The following is an 18,921-nucleotide window of genomic DNA, read 5'->3' on the forward strand; positions in this document are numbered from 1 at the left end:
AAAGCCTGTCATGTGAAACCACTGTATGGTCTTTTCCACTGTACTTCAGCTCAGTTTCAGCTTTATATAGAGCAACAATTCTTTTTATTAGATCCTCAGAGAGTTATTTGCCATAAGGTGCCATGTTGAACTTCCAGAGACCAGTATGAGAGAGTGTGAGCGCGATAACACCAAATTTAACACACTTGCTCCCCATTCACACCTGAGACCTTGTAACACTAATGAGTCACATGACACCGGGGAGGGAAAATGGCTAATTGGGCCCAATTTGGACATTTCCACTTAGGGGTGTACTCACTTTTGTTGCCAACAGTTTAGACATTAATGGCTGTGGGTTGAGTTATTTTGAGGGGGCAGCAAATTTACACTGTTATACATGCTGTACACTCACTACTTTACATTGTAGCAAAGTGTCTTTTATTTAGTGTTGTCACATGAAAAGATATAATAAAATATTTATAAAAATGTGAGGGGTGTAATCACTTTTTTGAGATACTGTATATATATATATAATATATATGTATGGTCACCACTAAACAGCTCCTGAGCCTACCTAAGTACCCTTTTCAAAGAAGGATAACTAGAGGATATAATAAATCAAATAACAGAAGTAACTTCTAAGTTGTTTAAAATCACATACTTACATATATTGGGTTTAATGTCACATTAGATTAATTATTCCATCAAACAGTCGGCTACCTACAGTACACTTATTAACCCCTAATCTGCCGCCCCTAATGTCGCCACCACCTACCTACACTTATTAAACCCTAATCTGCCGCCCCTAACATCGCCGCCACCTACATTATACTTATTAACCCCTAATCAGCCGCCCCCACTATACTAAATTTATTAACCCCTAAACCTAAGTCTAACCCTAACACACCCTAATATAATTAAAATAAATCTAAATAAAACCTACTATCATTACCTAAATAATTCATATTTAAAACTAAATACTTACCTGTAAAATAAACCCTAAGCTAGCTACAATATAACTAATAGTTATATTGTAGCTAGCTTAGGGTTTATTTTTAGTTTACAGGCAAGTTTGTATTTATTTTAACTAGGTAGAATAGTTACTAAATAGTTATTAACTATTTACTAGCTACCTAGTTAAAATAAATACAAATTTACCTGTAAAATAAAACCTAACCTGCCTTACACTAACACCTAACCTTACACTACAATTAAATCAATTACATAAATTTAATACAATTACCTAAATTACAAAAAAACAAACACTAAATTACACAAAATAAAAAAAGAAATGATCAGATATTTAAACTAATTACACCTAATTCAATAGCCCTATCAAAATAAAAAAGCCCCCCCAAATAAAAAAAAAACCCTAGCCTAAACTAAACTACCAATAGCCCTTAAAAGGGCCTTTTGCGGGGCGTTGCCCCAAAGAAATCAGCTATTTTACCTGTAAAAATAAATAAATACAAACAACCCGCCAACAGTAAAACCCACCACCCACACAACCAACCCCCCAAATAAAATCCTAACTAAAAAAAAACTAAGCTCCCCATTGCCCTGAAAATGGCATTTGGATGGGCATTGCACTTAAAAGGGCATTTAGCTCTTTTTCAAGTGCCCAAACCCCTAATCTAAAAATAAAACCCACCCAATAAACCCTTAAAAAAGCCTAATACTAACCCCCGAAGATCCACTTACAGTTTTTGAAGACCCGACATTCATCCTCAACGAAGCCGGCAGAAGTCCACAACGAAACGGCAGAAGTCTTCATCCAACCGGGCAGAAGTCTTCATCCATCAGAGCGAGTCCATCTTCAAGACATCCGGAGCAGAGCATCCTCTTCAATCGACGTTTTCTTCCGAATAAGGTTTCCCTTTAAATGACGTCATCCAAGATGTCATCCATTAGATTCCGATCAGCCAATCGGAATTAAGGTTGAAAAAATCCTATTGGCTGTTGCAATCAGCCAATAGGATTGAGCTTGCATTCTATTGGCTGATTGGAATAGCCAATAGATTACGAGCTCAATCCTAATGGCTGATTGAAACAGCCAATAGGATTGAAGCTCAATCCTATTGGCTGACTGCAACAGCCAATAGGATTTTTTCACCCTTAATTCCGATTGGCTGATAGAAAACTATTTGGTGTTTAATATCCATTTAATTTGACAGCCTCAGTTTAAAAAAAAAAAAAAAAAAAAAAAAGTGTCCTGTTTTGATATGATTGATAAAAAATTAGCACTTTAGTCTGGCTTTGTTGTGTTTTTTTCTTTTTAGTTTTTCATACCAACCAATTGACAAAAATATAGTGATTATAGGGTGTTGTAAATGTTAATGTTTGTGTCACTTAAACAAGAAATATACTTGGCATGTTTGGTATATGGTTAAATAAGAAATGGTGAGCTGAGGGGGGGGGGGGGGGGGGGCTCTTTGCCTTAAAATGCCTGGGTCCTTTTTTGGTCCCAGTCCAGCCCTGTTCTAATGTTACAAGAATCTGATCCCTGAAACACCCAAACCATATCATATCACAGTAATAACAGGGTGAGGCTAGACAAGACAGTCCTAACCCATTAATAAAGAGATCAGCACAGAATTCTGGTTAAACTAAACCCTAAAGCTTTCTAACTTCAATGCTCGGTACATACAGTAAGAATATATATATATATATATATATATATATATATATATATATATATATATATATATATATCCCTCAGTTTACGCCGGGGTTAGGCTCCAGAAAGAATGGTTGTAAATCGAAACCGTTGTAAATTAAAACCCAGTTTATAATGTAAGTCAATGGGAAGTGAGGGAGTTAGGTTCCAGGCCCCTCTCAAAATTGTCATAAGCAATACCTAATACATTATTTTTAAAGCTTTGAAATGAAGACTTTAAATGCTAAACAGCATTATAAACCTAATAAAATAATCACACAACACAGAATATATAATTAAACTAAGTTAAATGAACAAAAACATTTGCTAACCAGCATTATAAACCTAATAAAATAATCACACAACACAGACTTCACTTGCATTTTTCTGCAAACAGTTCTTTCTATGCATTCCAATCTGGACTGATTTAGGAAGATATTGTTCCTTTGAAATCTGCTCGATAGCTCAGGTCTGGTTAAACTGATTAATTTCAGCTTGCTTGGCTTTGCTGCAACACAAGCGGATAGCTCCAACTACTGGCTATTTTAATAAATGCACTGCTTCTCAATGCTTTTCAATAGCAGTCACATGACTAAAAAAAAAGGTTGTTATTCTGAAACGGTGTAAATTGAACCGTTGTAAAACGAGGGCCACCTGTATATATATATATATATATATATATATATATATATATATATATATATATATATATATATACATATATACATACATACTATATATATGTGTATGTATGGTCTGCGAGACGTTAACATACAATCAAGTTATCACTAAAATACAAAGGTATTGGCACACATACCTTATGTACAGGTATATAATATATTTAACCCTTTCATAACCAGGTTAATTTGTCTACATCAGAACAACATTCGAATGTAAAATTGAATCCCGCGATCGTGAGATTTCAATGATGGGTTCGGGTCAGGGGAGGGGGGGCGTCCCTATGATTCTAAGCATGCCCTCCAGACCGCGAACCAATTCTGGAAGAGCCATTGGCTTCAGGACAGCCAAACAGCTAGGATGTTCCATGCCGTCCTAATGGCGCTAAATGCCAGCACAGTTAGGACGGCATAGAACGTCCTAACGTCGGGAAAAGGTAAAAGTACCTTTTTTGTATATATAGATTTACTACTGTTCACATAGTATATGTGTATGGGCTGGGCGATATGGGAGGGAAAAAAACAACAACTTTTTAAAAAAAAAAAAAAAAAAAAAACACGATTGAGATTTAATCGCTATTTTATTAAAAATTACTATAACCTTAACTTTTCAATAAAACGTTTATATAACACTACAGAATCTTACTGTACATGTTTCTCAATGTCCAATACATTCTTGGAGCATAAAAATACAAACCACAAAATAGTTAAAATAAAATTAGCTGCCTGTGCTGTGGTTACATAGTAGCCACTAGCCATCATGTTGAATATATTATTATTTACAATTCACTTCACAATACATCCTACAAGCAACCATTAACGAACATATATAAATAAAATATATTGTAAAATGTAATCAAACTCAATGTTATGCGTCACAGAATTTAAAAAAAAAAAAGTCAGTAAGGCACTTTAAAGTTGTTGTACAATACTCACTTTATTGCTCAAAACTTTGAGCTGTCCCATCGCCACACCACCGCCACACCACTCCCACACCACTCCCAGATGAATGCTCCCACACACACACTCTGCAATCTCTTCCAAAATAGCCGTTTCGCAGGCATTCTCACACTGGTCCGCCTCTCATCCTCCCTCTCCGTCTTTATGACAGAGTATTATTTTTTTTTAAAAATCACGTTCTCTCGTGGTTTTAAAACCGTGGCGATTAATCACGGTTTAAAACCGCATCCGCGATTAATCGCGCACCCAGGGCCGGATTTACATCTCAGGTGGCTGTAGGCACAAAAACCTGAAGCGCCCCCCACCGCCCCCCCCCCCCCCCCCCCCCAGAAAAAAAGTGGAAAAAATGAGGACTTTTTTTTATTATTATTTAGGACAACTAGAAATAAATATTAGATGTAAAATTACATTTTCCCTTTTATGGAGATACACAAATACACACACCAATTGCAATATTTGTTGTAATGGAAGCTACACCAAAAATCAATATTCACTTGACTCAAATGGCCATACAATTTCTATTATGTATAACAAAAACAAATCATGTTAAACTTTTAATGCAAAATATTCTAAAGAAAACCCTATTTAAAGGGACATAAAATGTGACAGTTTGCTGGGCATTTTATTATTGCACTAGTGCTTGCACAGAAGTGTGTTAGCCTCTTGCAAAAGAGTTAAACACATAGTCAATGTCAGTTCTGAGACAGCAATACACATCTGTGCAGACCCAGATGGGCTCATAGGACATGTTTATTGACAAGCCATTAGTGTATTGCTTTTCTGGAGATGACTTTGACTATGTGCTTAACATTTTGTTGGAGTTAAACACAGTTTTGTGTAAACAATAGCAATATTAAAACTAGCAGCATGCAAGCTCATCACCATCAACAACCTGTGCAGCCAGTGGAAGAAAATATAAAATGTAGGTATTTTTTTCCACTACATGAAAAAAATCTTGTAAACTCTGATATTTTTGGTACAAATACACACAGATGTTACATTTATTTTGTTCTGAAATATAAATATAATAGGATGTTGCTCTCAAAGGAAAACATGGAATGTTGTAGATTATATGTAATCCAGGGGTCAACAAATGTGTTTAAAATTAGAACTTAGAAATTCAATTTACCACAATACAAAAATACCACACTTACTTGATAAAAGAAGATTAACAATTTTTAATGTGATGTGTGTGTATGTGTATATATATATATATGTGTGTGTGTGATGTATGTGTGTGTATATATATATATATATATATATATATATATATACACATACATATACAATCACATACATATACATACATACAAACAAATATGCCATGTGAGTGGTTTACACACATACACATTTTACAGCCTTACAGTCTACAAACTTTGTTGTTAAGGTGCCCTAAAGGCTGTAAATCACAATTGGCAGTTTGTAATAAAGAGCAGAGCAGCTAGTCCCACATAACCTCCACACCTCCAAGGCTTTTATAGAACAAAAACATTCATCCTGAAGCAGAATTTAAACTCCTGGCTATAAAAAAGGAATACAGCACATAACAAGTGAATACACTGCAAACCTCTCTGGTAGCCAAGGGGTTAAAGTGCTCTGCTTGTTATGTTTTCATTCTAGGCAGCATTAGAAGCCTTGTACAGTCCTAACCTGTTCTGAAGCTTTCATTCCTCAACAAAAAGTTTCTGCACCACATCAGCATGGAGCTTGGCTGTGTGAGGCAACAGAAGTACATAAAATAAAAGTGAAACTAAACATGCCTGGCGAAAATGGGAGGGGTTTAGTTTAAATCTTTGCCCCTCTCTCCTTCATGGCTCCCTCAACTGCTGTAACATATTTCCAATGAAACACTCGACTTTGTAGGCACCTGGCAGCACAATTCTTACTAAAATAAATGCCCTCATAAAAAAAAAAAAAAAAAAAAAATTTTTTTATATTACTGATAGGCAGGCGCCCCTCACTGCAAGGCGCCTGTAGGCACATGCCTACTGTGCCTAATGTGAAATCCGGCCCTGCGCGCACCCCTAGTGTATAGCTTTTAAACAGCAATTAAACAAGTATAATTATAATAAAAATCTACCTTTGTAGGGAGAAAATATTCAATATCATCATAGCTCCAAACGCCCACAATTTCTATATTTGTTTTGAGGCCCAATCAGCAGTTACTTCCTACTGAGCTGTGTGAGTGCAGGCAACATAAATAACTGTCATACTGCTCTGTAAAGTCCTATAGTAGGAGCTGCAAACAAGCACATCTATACTATAATTGCGTTTGTAATGTCAGTCACCGTTGGCAGTTGCGCACGCATCCTCAATGGAATGTTGGCAGCGCGAGGACAAAAGAATTCACCTGTATAAAGCGAAGCTTCATCCAGGTGAATTCCCGAAAATGGCAGGGTGGTGAAAAAATCTACCGAAGGTGGATTCTTTCACCACCCTGCCATTTTCGGAATCCACTGGGATGCAGCGAAGGCAAACGGAGCATTACAAAAGCAAAAACTAACCACCCGCATAAAGTATTAAAAAAAACAAAAACAAAAAATGCCTGCAGGAAGTATAAAAAAAAAACAACGAACCTCCCACACTAAGTATTAACACATACACCACAAACCCCCACATCGCAAAATAATTAAGTAATTAAACCCTTAACCGTTAACCACCCACATCGCAATAAAACTAATTATCCTATTAACCTCTAAACCGCAAAATCCCCACATCGCAATAAACCTAATTATCCTATTAACCCCTAACCCGCAAAACCCCTACATGGCAATAAACATAATTAACCTATTAACTCCTAAACCCCAAAAACCCCACATCGCAATAAATCTAATTAACCTATTAACCCCTTAAACCGCCAAAACCCACTACGCAAATAACTAATTAAATTACTAAGCCCCCTAACCTAACACCCCCTAAATTAAAACAAATTAACTAAACTAAAATTTATTAAAGTTACATAAAAATAAAAAAGCTAAGATTACAAAAATTAAAAAAGGCTAACATTACAGAAAATAAAAAAAACAAATGACCAAAGTTTACAAAATTAAACCTAATCCCTATGAAAATAAAAAAGCCCCCTACTCTAAGAATAAACTACCAGTAGCCCTTAAAAGGGCTTTTTGCAGATCATTGCCTCAAGATAAACAGCTCTTTTACATTAAAAATACACAAAGTCCCCCCCTAACAGTAAAAAACCCCCACCCACCAAACCCCCTAAAATAAAAGAACCCAACACTAAAAAATCTAAACTATTCATTACCCTTAAAAGGGCATATAGCTCTTTTACTGCCCATCCCTAATCTAAATAAAACAACCCCCACAAAAAAAACCTTAAAAAAACCTAAGTCTAACCCCCAGGTTGGTACTCACGGTTGCTGAAGTCCGGCGGAGAAGGTCCTGTCCCATTCGGTGAAGTATTCTCCCAAGCGGAACCTCTTCTTTCTTCTTCCAGGAATATCCGGCATGGAGCGGAGGGCGGAGCTGAAGACCGGCGACCCTGGAACTGAAGACCGGCGACCGTGGAGCCATGGAGCGTGGAGGATCCTTTTCGTATGATCGCCGCCGTACACTGGATAGTGAATTCAAGGTACGCGATTAAAGATGGCCTCCCTTGAATTCCTATTGGCTGATTTGATTCTTCAAATTCAAATCAGCCAATAGGATGAGAGCTACTCAAATCCTATTAGCTGTTCAAATCAATAGGATTTCACTTGCTCTCATCCTATTGGCTGGTGTACAGCCAATAGGATGAGAGCAAGTGAAATCCTATTGGCTGTTCGCCAACCAATAAGATTTCACTTGCTCTCATCCTATTGGCTGATGTAAAAATGTCAGCCAATAGGAATGCAAGGCACCCCAATAAATATGGGGTACCTTGCATTTAATCTTCAGTGTGCAGCGGACACACCGCCGCCGAGGACCATCGCCACCTCCGAGGATCACCACATCTGGAAACACCACTCCGCATCTCTGCTTCACGCCTCCGCTTTGGATAAAGATGATGGACCAGTCTGGAAGAATATCTCCGCCGGACATCAGGACCTGTGAGTATCTATTTGGGGCTTTAGTGTTAGTTTTTTTTTTTACATTTTTATGGGGTTTTAATTTAGGATTTTTTTGGGCAATTTGTAAAAGAGCTAAATGCCCTTTTAAGGGCAATGCCCATCCAAATGCCCTTTTCAGGGTAATGGGTAGTTTAGGTTTTTTTAGTGTTAGGTTTTTTATTTTGGGGGTTTTTGGTGGGTGGGATTTTACTATTAGAGGGAACTTGGTGTATTTTGGATGTAAAAGAGTTGATTATCTTGGGGCAATGCCCTGCAAAAAGCCCTTTTAAGGGCTACTGGTAGTTCATTCTTAGATTAGGGGGTGTTTTTAATTTTGGTGGGCTTTTTATTTTCATAGGGATTAGCTTTCATTTTTTTAAATTTGGAAATTTGATTTTTTATTTTCTGTAATGTTAGCCTTTTTGAATTTTTTGTAACTTTATAATTTATTAGTTTAGGTAATTTGGTTAAATTTACGGGGGTGTTTGTTAGGTTAGGGAGTGTGGTTTATTGTGATGTGGGGGTTTTGCGGTTTAGGGGTTAATAGGGTAATTAGGTTTATTGCGATGTGGGTGGTTGAAGGTTAAGGGGTTATTAATTTTATTTTTACTTGCGATTTTTTGGGGATGGCGGAAATATAGGTAAAGAAGTGTTTATTTTTGGGAGGCGGCTCAGTCTACACATTATTTATACAGTCACAATACTGACACTACTATAAAAAGCATTTGTAATTTTATATATATATATATATATATATATGTGTACATGTACATTCTGAAACTTTAAATAATTTAGCATTTAGCCGTATGTATTGAAAGGAAGTGTATGTATAAGTGTCAGTTTGTACATGATTTTTATTAATGCTTATTAATGTCAGTGTCTACATTATTGATACAGTAACTATGCATTGTTACAGTATAAATTATGTGTGGGCAGAGTTACAGAAATTGCCGATCGCAACTTCCGAAAATATTTTACGGACAAGGAAATTAACATATACGTCAGTGTCAATCAAACACTGCACGTTTGTGGAATGCCACGCCTCTCGCTCGCGGCAAATCGCGCCCCTTCCTCGCGCCGGCTAGTCAATTTAAATAATAAAGTTAAAACATTATCTGATGTAGTTAGGAAAAAGCAGTCTATGAGGAGAGTTGTTGTAGAGAGAGATCAGTTAGTTTAATAGCGGAACATCGTATTAAGTTTAATTTTTTAGCATTATTAGCTATTCTATCTAAAAAAATTTTTAAAAGCTAAAGATAAGCCTCTGACGAAGTAGGAAGACGTCCTACGAAACGCGTTAGGCCCCGCCCACCGTCTTCACGCCACGCCACATACACCAGCTGCAGGAGAGCCGGCTTTTTCAACCTAGCAGTCTGGTACAGTATGGGCTTTTGGCGTTTCATTTAGTGACTTATTTTACTAACAAACTTTTATACTGTGAACTGTTTTAAACCTCTGTGGTTAACCGCACATTCGATTTCTGGGGACAGTTTGTGTGTTGGAATTTCATCACGATCTGACTGAGCATTTGATTGCTTTTTATTGCTGGGACTGTACATACCTCATATGTTTGAGGGTTTAGAGTGTGAGTGTTTAATCGTCATATGTTCTAATAAAATTTACTGTGGTATAACAGTCTGCATTTAGAGGTGTTTTGCGCCGCCCTGTCTTTTCTTGTATTTGCATTAGTGATATCCAGCCTCCAGTGCTGTGTCTTATGGGAAGCTGCAACGCCTGTCTCATACACTCATGACTGATGTAGTGATTTCCTGAAGCACACATATCCTTTTTTGTGTCTGGAAAATTCATCTGTGGTGTATGCCTATTTATTTGCACTGTGTATTCATTTGCATTGTATATATGACATTTATCTACAATTGCCATATTATCTAATCATTTCATTTTTAACACCCTTTGTATTCACAGAGCGCTCTTTCATTTGCACTGTTTTAGTGTATGATTGTTGTTTTATATATATATATATATATATATATATAAAAATATAAAAGGATTTAGAACCAACAAATCAATTTATTAGGCAGTGACGTTTCGGGGCATTCACCCCTTCCTCAGACAACCCAAAATGTGATACAAACAGTGTTAAATAATAAAGCAAACCCCTCCCCCATCAAGTATCAGCCAGTCATAATAATAATAATACTTATTGAATCTCTGTAGACTTTTCCGTGTGATTGTTTGTATGGTTGCCATGGCGATATGCTGTTGGCTTATTCATGTTGGCCTCGTTTTGATATATGCTGTTACGTCAAGGCTTGTTGCCATGGCAACGTATAACAATGATTTTGGCTACTACGCTCTGTGCAGAGTTTTTCTGATACCCCGGATGTGATCACGCCCCCTCAGACCACGCTGTGTTTAGCGTGTTAGTGAATGGCGGATATTATCTGCTTGAAGATCTGCAAGTTGTTTTGTAGAATAGTAAGTAATATCTCCCCCTTTTTTACTAAGCTAACCTTATGCATGTTATGATGTTAACATTGTGTGCTACAGAGGGCAAATTAAAGTATAAGCTGAATCTGATCACGCTCCATATACACTTAACACACTGTCACTGATGTATATTTATCACATAATAGTTATTGAAACCACACACATGTTGTTTATTAACTGTATATATTTTGCTGGTACTATATAGTTGGATCATTATTTGTGTATATACATCTATTGATTTGATTTAATTTGATGTATTATGACTGGCTGATACTTGATGGGGGAGGGGTTTGCTTTATTATTTAACACTGTTTGTATCACATTTTGGGTTGTCTGAGGAAGGGGTGAATGCCCCGAAACGTCACTGCCTAATAAACTGATTTGTTGGTTCTAAATCCAGAGAGTGCTCATCCTTATACAGATTGAATATTGTGTTAAGCACCCTGGTCTGTGCTTGGGTTGGCAAGTGAGAGTGCACTTATTTGGAATATATATATATATATATATATATATATATAAAGATTGGTATAATGGCGCACTATTTAGTTATCAAATAGATAGTTATAGACCAAGTGATATCTCGGCCCCTAAAGGTAAAATCTTTAAAGATATGTAAATATGGTAGTAGACAAAATCAATAAACTCTCTAATTTTCCTTCTATACTTAGAGGGTGCTGAGGTAAAACAAGTGGAAACAGTAAGTATTTGTTATCTGATAAATGTCTAAATCTGGATTGATGCAACCTGGTGAATTAGAAATAAACACTTATATCTCACGACATAAATTCAAATAAATGTCCTATTTAAACTTTCTCCAGTCCAATTTCATAAAAGCAAATTCAAAGGACAACAGCCTGAGTCTGGCAAAAAGAAAGTTGCTGTGTATCTGATGCAAAGTTCTTTTCTTAATATCCACACATAAGTAGTAAAGTGCCCACTTACTAGATGTTACCTCAATCGAATGAGGTAAGTATGGTGTGTCTTTAAATAGTTGGTCCCGTGTACCGCAGTTCCAATATTCGCTTCAGTGCAGCCTGGTTATGGTGAAAAAAGTCCTCCCTCTTTAGGTGTTTATTCAAACCTTCCCTCTCCACGTCATAGGGGGCTTCTGCCTTCCCTCTCACTGACTGTTAGCTTCTCCCAGCACTTCCTGCAGGGGTCTGATGAGGTTCAGTCAGTGAGAGGGAAGGCTCACTGGCTGTTGTCCTTTGAATTTGCTTTTATGAAATTAAACTGGAGAAAGTTTAAATAGGACATTTGTTTGAAATTATGTCGTGAGATATAAGTGTTTATTTCGAATTCACCAGGTTGCATCAATCTAGATTTAGGCATTTATCAGATAACAAATAGTTACTGTTTCCACTTGTTTTGCCTCAGCGCCCTCTAAGTATAGAAGGAAAATTAGAGAGTTTATTGATTTTGTCTACTACCATATTTGCATATCTTTAAAGATTTTACCTTTAGGGGCCGAGATATCACTTGGTCTATAACTATCTATTTGATAACTAAATAGTGCGCCATTATACCAATCTTTCTACACATTTTTTGATCATATTGGACATTGGATATTCTTGGGTGGGGACCTAATTATTGTCTAATGTCCAGGTATTGGGCTGCCTATTTATAGCTATTTTGTACTACTCCAATTTGAAATATATTTAGGACAGCAGTTCATTCAAATAAGGGTGTTGTTACACCTGTAGGTTATATACATATAAATATAAGTATAATACACCTGTAGATTAATATATATATATATATATATATATATATATATATATATATATATATATATATATATATATATATATATATATACAGCGTTGCTAAATAAAGTTTTGCTATATCTGTAACATTATAACAAAAAAAATATTGTTGCTACATATGTAGCCTCATTTCTATAATATATTTGGCATATATTTAGGACAACAGTCCATCCAGATAAGGTTGTCAGTATACCTGTTGGTTATATATATATATATTTTTTTTTTTTTATTAAATAAGTCTGGATTTTGCTATTTTGCTACTGCTGTAGCATATATATATATATATATATATATATATATATATATATATATATATATATATATACACACACACATATATATACATATATACATGCATACATACATACAGTATACTACTACTACTACTCATACATATTATTGGGCTGCTATGTTCTCGTGTCATAACAGTTGCTTGGCTTCAATTGCTTATGGTTTATTTCCGGGTTTTTTATAGGAGACACACCGGGTCAGACGGGTTACATGGTTTACTTAAGTTGTTTGCGGAGCTTTATACAGCATGACTCGCTGTCATAACAAGATACGTAACAGGTGTGTGCTCTGTGGGGTTGCCCTATCATAACGTAAGCGGTGATGCAGGATCCGGCATTTAAACAGGCGTTGGTCTGTGATAGTATACACGCCTTTTTTACGACTGGGAGTTCCGCTGCACAGCTGATTGCAGGTATGTCGTACTTTCTGTTTCTTATTGCGGCATTAGTGTCTAAGACTATGTCTAAGGTGTAGTTTATCTCTGATATGCCGTTGAATTGTTTTGACGTGTATATAGCAACTTGAGGGCTTACTTGTTACCTAGTGAGACTATGCAGAGGGAAGTTGTATTTAATAGCTGTTTTTCACAGCGCCGTTTGGTGTGAAATGTCTGTTAATACTGGGGTGTTACTTTGTAACTATTATGCGGCTCAGTGGAGCGAGTAGGATATAGCTGCCAGTGTGCGGATTGGGGTTATTATTCTCAGCCTGTGATTTTTGTGATAATCAACTTATAAACACATGGCAGTTGCCAGACTTTAGGGAGCTAGGTATTGTGTCCTTACAGCTCTCTTTGGATCAATATATGTATTATGTTGCTATTTGCTGTTTAACTGCTATCATTGTTACTGATTTGATTAAGACGGGGTAGTATATATGGAGCAAGCTGAGCACCACGCATGTGTCCTTTTTGCTTTTATATTAAATAGGGGTGACTGCTTTGGTTTTGCATCTAGATAGTATTGATCAGTGGGTGGGTACATGCATACTATATTTGTGGCAGGTAGAGCACCACTAATTTGGACACTATTTCTTTCTTATTGATTACAGTATTAGTAAGTGATGTTCCACAGTGACTATTGGCTGGTTCTATGTAGGGTATTCCAAGATGTTTGTATGCACATAGATTTATATTATGTTTTAATATTCCTATTAGATTAGTACATCTTTGATATGAATTTTATTACATGTTATGTAGTTCTTGTTCTGTTGCAGTGTACTCCGATATAGCTAAATGTTGGGAATCTGTTATTGAGTGTGGTTTTTGATATAATCAGTAGTTTACGAGTCTGTTATGATAGGCATGTGCCTGATAGTTTGACTGATTCTGCATAACTGACTAGTGTTGCTGGTATTTATGGTACATCTTTCTTGGTAACATGTAGAATTCTATGGATACTTTTTTTAATTATTGATGTATAGGTTGGTGATGGGTGGTTCTGTCGTTTGTCCTTATTTAAGTATTCACCATATTAGTTTTTGTCTTATATGTTTGTTTTCAGATTAAATATGTCCTGATGAAGGCCTGAATGAGGGCCGAAACGTCGACTATGTTTTGTTGATACTACGAATAAAGAAAAAATTGGTTTCATTTACAAACCCTGAGAGTGCCCTTCTATACATGGATCTACATACTTATTTTTTTTGAGGATTGCACCCAGTTCTATTATACACCACCCAGGTTGGAGTGCTGGGCTACAGGCTATTTGAAACAGTATATATATATACACACATACACACACATATACACTGTATATGAAAAAATGAAAAATAATAAAAAAAAAAAAACATGCCCCTAAAAGAAAGTTATCTTTAGAAGAAAAACAATCTGATGCAAAAAAAAGAGACAAAATGAGAGATAGAATAAATAAAAAAACTGATGAAGAAAGGGCCCATTTAAGGGAAGCAAAAGCAGTTCAGAAAAGAAAAGAAAGAGCAAATATGACAGCAAATCAGAGACATAAAGAAAAACAAAAAAAATGCTTTTGCTCATAGAAAAGCATGTTCAGAAAATGAACAATCAGAAACACAAAAACAGCTTAGCATAAGCAATACAGAAAGGGAACATAAAAGGAAACTTAGTTATGTTAAACGTCATCATACAAATTTGGCAAAACATACTCAACATATTGCAGCACTTGCGAGATATGATGATTCATTTGATCCTCATTACTGTGGAGAGCTAAATGTTATATGCACCAACTGTGATGCATTACATTTTGCAAAAGAGCAGCCATTAGACAAATTATTTAGTCAATGCTGCAGCAAAGGAAAAGTAAATATTGAAGCTATTAAAGTTGCTCCTTTAATAGAAAGTTTAATGACAGGAAGTCCTAAACATTCAAAACAAATTTACAAAAATATTAGATCTTTTAATAATTCATTAGCATTTGCTTCAATGGGGGCGAATATTGCTCCTCCTCCCGGTTATGGCCCTTACTGTTTTGGAATAAATGGACAAATATATCACAGAACTGGATCACTTCATCCTTCCAATGAGGATAATAGAAAGTTTGCACAACTGTATCTTCTTGATCCGGATGAGGCTGCACAACAGCGCCTTAAGATTGATGAAAATACAAATATCAACCCTTAATTAATAACGGAGTTGAGTTCTTTTATAGCTTTAATCAATCCTTTTGCAGAAGCATGTAAAATGTTATATGAAGTAGAACAATGAAAAAAAAACCCCAGAAAGGATAAGTATTTAAGATCCAAATTTGGAACCAATGTTGTATCCACTTCTGTTCCCTTTTGGGGATCAAAGTTGGTCACATAAAATGAAACTTAAATTATAACCCTACTACTGTTAGAAATATAAGAATTCAATCCTTAGCAAAGCCAAGAGAAAGGGTCACACAAATTAAATTTTATGGGTATATAGTTTCCATCCGTCACGAGTTTAACCCATTTCTGAGTGCTGGCAAATTGACTCAGCAGTACTTTGTAGATGCATATGTTAAAACAGAAGGTAATCGTTTAAACTATGTGAGATAAAATCAGTCAAAATTAAGGGTTGAAAAGTATACAGGTATCATGGACCATATTCAAAGTGTAGCTGCAGAGCAGGGCTTACTTCCACCAGGCACAGCAGTTATACTTCCATCTAAATTCCAAGGTAGTCCCAGAAACATGGTACAGAATTACCAAGATGCCATGGCTATTGTAAGAAAGTATGGAAAGCCTGATTTTTTTTATAACTATGACATGTAACCCAAAATGATCAGAAATTATTTAAAATCTGAAAGAAGGTCAAGCAGTTAAATTTCGACCTGATTTAGTGGCAAGAGTTTTTCATTTAAAACTTCAAGAACTTCTCAATGATATCACAAAAACATGTTTTGGGTAAACCAGCTGCCAAAGTTCATGTAATTGAATTTCAAAAACATGGGTTTACCTCATTTTGCTTATATTATGTGCACAAGATAAGCCTAAAAATGCACAAGTTATTGATAGCTTTATTTGTGCTGAAATACCTGACATTAAAGTCAATTCACGGTTACATGCAATTGTTACCAAACACATGAGACATGGGCTATGTGGGGAGCATAATCTAAGATCTCCATGTATGGTTGATGGGGTTTGCTCTAAGCAATTTCCAAAATCTTTCCAATAAGAAACTTTAATCAACGTAGATGGTTATCCACGTTACAAGAGAAGCAAAAAAAAAGTCTTTCAATTGAAATAAATGGTAAAAAAATAGATAACTCTTGGGTTGTACCATACAACCCATACTTGACATTAAAATTCAACTGCCATATTAATATTGAAAGCTGTGCTTCTATAAAAAGTGTAAAGTACATATTTAAATATATTTATAAAGGGCATGACTGTGCAAATATTGCAATTAAAGAACATGAAACACTTGTTCATGATGAGATAAATTCATTTATGGATTCAAGATATGTTAGTGCTCCAGAAGCAGCATGGCGGCTTTTTGGCTTTCATATGTACCATCAATCGCATACTATTGTGCGATTACAATTTCACCTTCCTGAAGAACAGTCAGTTTATTTTACTGAAGACAATATTGAAACTGCAGTAGAAAGAACACATTATAGAGACACAACTTTGACTGTTTGGTTTAAATTAAAAAAAGATTTGTCTGCTCATGCATATCTTTACACTGATATTCCTCAGCATTTTGTTTCACATTAAGAGACAAACATGGAAAAAAAAAAAAAAAAAAAAAGGAAGATCGAGCAAATAACACTATTGGTCGTATGTACTGATGCAGAAGAGAAAATAGCACAATCTGTAAAAAATGGTGACAAAACCTTCTTTAGATATATCAGTGAAAAGAGAAAAACTAACAGAGGGATAGTTAGACTCAAGAATGAGGATAGAGTAGTGGAAGAAGATAAACAAATGGCAAACCGTTTAAATGATTACTTTTGTTCAGTCTTTACAACAGATGGTAAAGATAGTGAGATGCTATTAAGGGATGTTACTGTAAATAATGTGAGTAGTACTTTTATTTTTGATAAAGCCATTGAAACCTCTTCCTCTGTAAAAAGAAAAGTTAATAAGTTTGTGGGTCCAGATAATATTCATCCAAGGGTTCTAAGAGAACTTCGATCCGTAATAGCTACTCCATTAGCTGATTTATTTAATCAGTCACTTCTAACAGGAGTTGTTCCAAAAGACTGGAAAATTGCCAGTGTAGTCCCTCTTCATAAAAAGGGTAGTAGGGAAGATTCTGCTAACTATAGGCCAGTCAGTTTGACCTCAATTGCAGGGAAATTAATGGAAACTCTTTTAAAGGAAAGACTTGTATCTTTAATTCAGACAAACAACTTAGAAGACAAAGGACAGCATGGTTTCACTGCTGGAAGATCATGCCTGACTAATCTAATTGATTTCTTTGACCATGTAACTAAAATAATAGACCAGGGAGGAGCCATAGATGTTGCATATCTAGACTTTAGCAAAGCATTTGACACCGTCCCACACAACAAACTTATTCACAAAATGTATTGCCTTGGAATAGATGCTAAGATTGTTAAGTGGGTAGAATGCCGGCTTAAAGATAGACGACAGAGGGTTTCAATTAATGGAGTACATTCAAATGAGGCATCAGTTACTAGCGGTGTTCCCCAAGGGTCAGTTCTTGGGCCTGTTCTGTTTAACATGTTCATAAGTGATATTGGAAGTGGGCTTAAGGGGAAGGTTTGCTTGTTTGCTGATGATACAAAAATTTGTAACAGGGTAGATGTTCCAGGAGGAGTTGATCAAATGAACTGTGATATTAATAAACTAGAGGACTGGTCAAATAAATGGGATCTGAAATTTAATATTACCAAGAGCAAAATTAGGCATATAGGATCCAAAAACCCAAAGGCCGATTATAGTCTCAATGGTACATTACTGACTGTAATTAAAGAAGAAAGGGATTTGGGAATTATTATTTCAGATGATTTAAAATTTGGTACACAATGCCGCAGTGCAGCCAGCAAGGCCAGTCAAATGCTTGGTTGCATTGGAAGAGGTTTTAGTAGCAGAAATAGCAAGGTTCTTATGCCACTTTACAGATCATTAGTTAGACCAAATCTGGAATACTGTGTACAGTTCTGGAGACCATATCTTCAGAAAGATATAAATAAACTAGAAGCTGTCCAAAGGAGGGCTACTAAAATGGTACATGGTCTAAAATATAAAACGTACAAAGATAGACTCTATGATCTAAATATGTATAGTTTAGAGGATAGAAGGGAAAGAGGTGACATGATAGAAACCTTCAAATATATGAAGGGATTTAATAAAATAGAAGCTGAAAGCATTTTTCACAAAAAAATAAATGCCAAAACAAGGGGTCACAATCTAAAGTTAGAGGGTAGCAGATTCAGGAGAAATTTAAGGAAGCATTTTTTTACAGAAAGGGTGGTGGATTCATGGAATGAACTTCCATTTGAGGTGGTAAACACAAAGACTGTAAATGAATTTAAAAATGCCTGGGACATGCATAAGGCTAAACTAAGGAAAAAGCAACATGTAATATGGGTAGACTTGATGGGCCTTTTTGGTTCTTATCTACCATCAAATTCTATGTTTCTACTCTGTAAGTTTAATTTCAGATGTTGAGAGATTTTTTTTAC

General features: G+C 35.7%; 1 protein-coding gene across 1 annotated transcript in view; it reads right to left on the reverse strand.

The window, feature by feature from the left end:
• LOC128657248 (gastrula zinc finger protein XlCGF26.1-like) overlaps window positions 1–18,921 on the reverse strand; it is a 135,009-nt gene that overhangs the window by 60,060 nt on the left and 56,028 nt on the right. The gene's annotated exons all lie outside the window — the stretch shown is intronic.

This window comes from Bombina bombina, chromosome 4, assembly GCF_027579735.1.
Source record: "Bombina bombina isolate aBomBom1 chromosome 4, aBomBom1.pri, whole genome shotgun sequence".
Taxonomy (NCBI): Eukaryota; Metazoa; Chordata; class Amphibia; order Anura; family Bombinatoridae; genus Bombina; species Bombina bombina.